This window comes from Hypanus sabinus, chromosome 7 (assembly GCF_030144855.1).
Source record: "Hypanus sabinus isolate sHypSab1 chromosome 7, sHypSab1.hap1, whole genome shotgun sequence".
Classification (NCBI taxonomy): Eukaryota; Metazoa; Chordata; class Chondrichthyes; order Myliobatiformes; family Dasyatidae; genus Hypanus; species Hypanus sabinus.
The window spans coordinates 86149405-86155404 of record NC_082712.1 but is presented as its reverse complement, the minus strand read 5'-3'; the positions used below and the strand labels follow the sequence as shown (position 1 = coordinate 86155404).

The following is a 6000-nucleotide window of genomic DNA, read 5'->3' as shown; positions in this document are numbered from 1 at the left end:
TTATATAACTCAAAAGGTTCAAGGATTCATTTATTATCAAAGTATGTATGCAGTGTACAACTCTGAGATTTCTTTCCTCCAGACAGCCATGAAACAAAGAAATCCGTGGTGTCGATCAAAGAAAAACAGCAACCCCACCATGCAAGCAAAAAAAAACAAATCTTGCCAACGGCAACACGATCATCAACCCCCTCAACCCCCTCCACGCAATAAAAAAAAATTATGCAAATGGCAAAAAGAACATCAAACCCCCACTCAGGCAGAAAAAAAATCGTGCAAATAGCAAGAACATCAAACCCCAAACCCCCTTCACTAAAAAATCTAACAAATCGAGCCAAACAAGAAAGAAGGGGTAGCTGTTTGGAAAACCTACAGAGGAAGCAAAATTAGAATCAGGTGTAATATCACCAGCATTTGTTATGAAATCCGTTAACTTTGTGTCAGCAGTACAATGCAATACATGATAAATAGAGACAATAATATATATTTGGCAAACATAAAGAAATCTGCAGATGCTGGAAATTCTAACAACACACACAAAATGTTGGTGGAACACAGCAGGCCAGGCAGCATCTATAAGGAGAAGCACTGTCAACGTTTCTGACAGAGGGTCTCGGCCCGAAACGTAAACAGTGCTCCTCATTATAGATGCTGCCTGGCCTGCTGTGTTCCACCAGCATTTTGTGTGTGTTGTACAAGTATATATTTACTGTGATTCAGTTTTAATAGTTAAGATACATAGTAGAAAAATGGAAATTTGAAAAGGCTTCGAAGGTACGTGTAGTACGGGCTAGGAGCGGTTCAGTGGATCGAATGGCCTCTTGGGCGGGGTGTCCCAGTGGCTCGCTACCGCCCCTCGGCGGCTGCGGCAGTAAGGGCAGCGGTAAGGGAAGGAAACCGGAACGCCCTACGTTACCTCGACAACCGCTGACGGGCGGTCCTGATTGGCTGCCGCCCTCCATTGCACGGCGCGGGGTTTCCAGAGGCGGCTGCCAGGGCTTGTTGCACCCAGCCTCGTCTGAGCCGAGCCGAGCCGAGCCGAGCGGAGCGGGCAGGGGGTTTAAACTCAGTTCATTTCAAACAAAAGGCTCTCTTTGTTTTCTCTCCCTCTCCTCTCTGAAGAACATTACAAAAGGGACACGCTTCCAGCAGCAACCTGCAAAGGTAACCTAAGTGTTGGATGGGATTTATCCGGTCGTCGCGCAGGGCGCTGCAGAGCCGCCGGTGAAGCAGTGAAAGCCCCGAGTTGCTGCTGGGCACTGGCGGGGCAGGGGCAGGGGCAGGGGCAGGGGCAGGGGTGGGTGGAGGGTTGCGGGGTCGGAGCGCAGCGGCTCGAACTCTATTTCCTTGTCGCTCATGACAGAGCTGAGTCCCCCGGCCCGGCCACTTACTTCCCGATCCGAGTGCTGTTTGTCAGAGCGGCGTCACCCCAGCACGGGGGCTTTATAAATACACCTCGGCTATTGTTGTGAGGGGAGGCAGAGAGGAATTAATTGCAGCTTATTCCCGGCAACACAGCCCCAGGAAGTCCTGTTAACACTCTGCGTGCCGGGGCAGATCTCAGAGTGTGTCTCTGTGTGTATCTCTCTGTCTCTGTCTCTGTCTCTGTCTGTCTCTCTCTCTCTGTGACACTGTCTCTGTCTGTCTCTCTCTGTGACACTGTCTCTGTCTGTCTCTCTCTGTGACACTCACTCTGTCTCTGTCTGTCTCTCTCTGTGACACTCACTCTGTCTCTGTCTGTCTCTCTCTCTCTGTGACACTGTCTCTGTCTCTGTCTGTCTCTCTCTGTGACACTCACTCTGTCTCTGTCTGTCTCTCTCTGTGACACTCACTCTGTCTCTGTCTGTCTCTCTCTCTCTGTGACACTGACACTGTCTCTGTCTCTGTCTCTGTCTGTCTCTCTCTCTCTGTGACACTGTCTCTGTCTGTCTCTCTCTGTGACACTCACTCTGTCTCTGTCTGTCTCTCTCTGTGACACTCACTCTGTCTCTGTCTGTCTCTCTCTCTCTGTGACACTGTCTCTGTCTCTGTCTGTCTCTCTCTCTCTCTGTGACACTCACTCTGTCTCTGTCTGTCTCCCTCTCTGTGACACTCGCTCTGTCTCTGTCTGTCTCTCTCTGTGACACTGTCTCTGTCTGTCTCTCTCTCTGTGACACTCGCTCTGTCTCTGTCTGTGTCTCTCTCTCTCTGTCTCTGTGTGTATCTCTCTGTCTCTCTCTCTGTCTCTGTCTGTCTCTCTCTCTCTCTGTGACACTGTCTCTGTCTGTCTCTCTCTCTGTGACACTCGCTCTGTCTCTGTCTGTGTCTCTCTCTCTCTGTCTCTGTGTGTATCTCTCTGTCTCTCTGTCTCTGTCTGTCTCTCTCTCTCTGTCTCTGTGTGTATCTCTCTCTCTGTGACACTCACTCTGTCTCTCTCTGTGACACTCGCTCTGTCTCTGTCTGTCTCTCTCTCTCTCTGTGACACTCACTCTGTCTCTGTCTGTCTCTCTCTCTCTCTGTGACACTCACTCTGTCTCTGTCTGTCTCTCTCTCTGTGACACTCGCTCTGTCTCTCTCTGTGACACTCACTCTGTCTCTGTCTGTCTCTCTCTCTGTGACACTCGCTCTGTCTCTGTCTGTCTCTCTCTGTGACACTCACTCTGTCTCTGTCTGTCTCTCTCTCTGTGACACTCGCTCTGTCTCTGTCTGTCTCTCTCTCTCTCTGTGACACTCACTCTGTCTCTGTCTGTCTCTCTCTCTCTCTGTGACACTCACTCTGTCTCTGTGTCTCTGTCTCTGTGTGTATCTCGCTCTCTCTCTGTGACACTCACTCTGTCTCTGTCTGTCACTCTGTCTCTGTCTCTCTGTGACACTCGCTCTGTCTCTGTCTCTCTCTCTCTGTGACACTCACTCTGTCTCTGTCTGTCTCTCTCTCTGTGTGTCTCTCTCTGTCTCTGTGTGTATCTCTCTCTCTCTCTCTGTGACACTCACTCTGTCTCTGTGTCTCTGTCTCTGTGTATCTCGCTCTCTCTCTGTGACACTCACTCTGTCTCTGTCTGTCTCTCTCTCTGTGACACTCGCTCTGTCTCTGTCTGTCTCTCTCTGTGACACTCACTCTGTCTCTGTCTGTGTCTCTCTCTCTGTCTCTGTGTGTATCTCTCTCTCTCTCTCTGTGACACTCACTCTGTCTCTGTCTGTGTCTCTCTCTCTCTCTGTCTCTGTGTGTATCTCTCTCTCTGTGACACTCACTCTGTCTCTCTCTGTGACACTCACTCTGTCTCTGTCTGTGTCTCTCTTTCTGTCTCTGTGTGTATCTCTCTCTCTGTGACACTCACTCTGTCTCTGTCTGTCTCTCTCTCTGTGACACTCGCTCTGTCTCTGTCTGTCTCTCTCTGTGACACTCACTCTGTCTGTGTCTCTCTCTCTGTCTCTGTGTGTATCTCTCTCTCTCTCTGTGACACTCACTCTGTCTCTGTCTGTGTCTCTCTCTCTCTGTCTCTGTGTGTATCTCTCTGTGACACTCACTCTGTCTCTGTCTCTCTCTGTGACACTCACTCTGTCTCTGTCTGTGTCTCTCTCTCTGTCTCTGTGTGTATCTCTCTCTCTGTGACACTCTCTGTCTCTGTCTCTCTCTCTCTGTGTGTGTGTCTCTCTCTGTCTCTGTGTGTGTGTGTGTGTCTGTGTGTGTGTGTCTCTCTCTCTGTGTGTCTCTCTGTCTGTCTCTCTCTCTGTGACACTCTATGTGTGTGTGTCTCTCTCTCTCTGTGACACTCTGTGTGTGTGTCTCTCTGTCTCTCTCTCTGACACTCTGTGTGTGTCTCTCTGTGTGTGTGTGTCTCTGTCTCTCTCTGTCCGTGTGTGTGTCTCTCTCTGTCTGTCTCTGTGACACTGTGTGTGTCTCTCTCTCTGTCTGTGTGTGTGTCTCTCTCTGTCTCTGTGAGTGTCACTCTCTCTCTCTGTGACACTCACTGTCTCTGTGTGTGTGTCTCTGTCTGTCTGTGTGTCTCTCTCTCTGTGACACTGTGTTTGTGTGTCTCTCTTGCTCTCTCTCTGTCTCTTGCTCTCTCTCTGTGTCTGTCTGTCTCTTTGTGTGTCTGTTTCTGCCTCTCTCTCTTTGCCTGTCTGTGTGTGTGTTTCTTTCAGTCTGTCTTTCTCTCCCTCCCTCTCTGTCTCACTGTGTTCGAGTCTCTGTGTGAGTCTCTCTCTGTCCCTGCCTCTGTGTGTGTCTGTCTTTCTCTCTCTGTCTCTTGCTCTGTCTCTCTCTCTCTCTCTCTCTCACTGTCTCACTCTGTGTGTGTCTCTCTCTCTCCCTCCTCTCTCTCTCTCCCTCCTCTCTCTCTCCCTCCTCTCTCTCCCTCCCTCTTCTCTCTCCCTCCCTCTTCTCTCTCCCTCCCTCTTCTCTCTCCCTCCCTCTTCTCCCTCCCTCCCTCTTCTCCCTCCCTCCCTCTTCTCCCTCCCTCCCTCTTCTCCCTCCCTCCCTCTTCTCCCTCCCTCCCTCTTCTCCCTCCCTCCCTCTTCTCCCTCCCTCCCTCTTCTCCCTCCCTCCCTCTTCTCCCTCCCTCCCTCTTCTCCCTCCCTCCCTCTTCTCCCTCCCTCCCTCTTCTCCCTCCCTCCCTCTTCTCCCTCCCTCCCTCTTCTCCCTCCCTCCCTCTTCTCTCTCCCTCCCTCTTATCCTGGGAGAGTGTGATGGGACGGTGTAGAGGGAGCTTCACTCTGTGTCTGACCCTGGGAGTGTGTGATGGGACAGTGTGGAGGGAGCTTCACTCTGTGTCTGACCCTGGGAGTGTGTGATGGGACAGTGTAGAGGGAGCTTCACTCTGTGTCTGACCCCGGGAGTGTGTGATGGGACAGTGTGGAGGGAGCTTCACTCTGTGTCTGACCCTGGGAGTGTGTGATGGGACAGTGTGGAGGGAGCTTCACTCTGTGTCTGACCCTGGGAGTGTGTGATGGGACAGTGTAGAGGGAGCTTCACTCTGTGTCTGACCCTGGGAGTGTGTGATGGGACAGTGTAGAGGGAGCTTCACTCTGTGTCTGACCCCGGGAGTGTGTGATGGGACAGTGTAGAGGGAGCTTCACTCTGTGTCTGACCCTGGGAGTGTGTGATGGGACAGTGTAGAGGGAGCTTCACTCTGTGTCTGACCCTGGGAGTGTGTTGGGACAGTGTAGAGGGAGAGTCACTCTGTGTCTGACCCTGGGAGTGTGTGATGGGACAGTGTGGAGGGAGCTTCACTCTGTGTCTGACCCTGGGAGTGTGTGATGGGACAGTGTAGAGGGAGAGTCACTCTGTATCTGACCCTGGGAGTGTGTAGCAAGGTAATGTGGAGAGATCTTGATATCTTATTTTTAATTAATTTGTGCAACACACAAAATGCTGGAGAAACTCAGCAGGTCAGGCAGCATCTATGGAAGTAAACAAACAGCTGACGTTTCAGGCTGAGACCTTTCGTTTGTACTGAGAAAGGAAGGGGGAAGAAGCTGGAATAAGTTGGGGTGAAGAGGGAGGTGCACAAGCCGGCAAGTGATAGGTGAGACCAGGTGCGGGTGAAGAAGGGAGGAGAATAATGTAAGAAGCTGAGAGGTGATAGGTGGCAAAAGGTAAGGGGCTGAAGAAGGTGGAATCTGATAGGAGAGGACCATGGGAGAAAGGGAAGGAGGACCACTGTCATTGTACGGATCAGCATATAGAAGGGAGATTGAGAATTGGCCAAGAGCTGTCACAACAACAACCTCTTTCTCAACGTCAGCAAGACCAAGGAGCTGACTATTGACTTCAGGAGGAAGAACGTGGAAGTCCATAAGGAGGAGGATGTCAGAAGCTGGGATGTGATAGGTGGAAAAGGTAAAGGGCTGAAGCAGGGGGAATCTGATAGGGGAGGAGAGTGGATCATGGGAGAAAGGGAAAGAGGAGGTGCACCAGAGGCAGGTGAGGAGAAGGAGGGGGTCCCTGGATGCTAAACATTGTGGACATGTTATGTTGGTGCCAGAACATGTGGTGATACTTGCGATCTGCCCTCAGTGCAT

General features: G+C 51.3%; 1 protein-coding gene across 1 annotated transcript in view; it reads left to right on the top strand.

The window, feature by feature from the left end:
* The first annotated feature begins 987 nt into the window (after positions 1 to 987).
* LOC132396932 (guanine nucleotide-binding protein G(I)/G(S)/G(T) subunit beta-2) overlaps positions 988 to 6000 on the top strand; it is a 145637-nt gene continuing 140624 nt past the window's right edge. Inside the window, exon 1 of the mRNA XM_059975048.1 lies at positions 988 to 1164. The gene's annotated coding sequence lies outside the window, so the exon portion shown is untranslated. The remainder of the gene's footprint in view (positions 1165 to 6000) is intronic.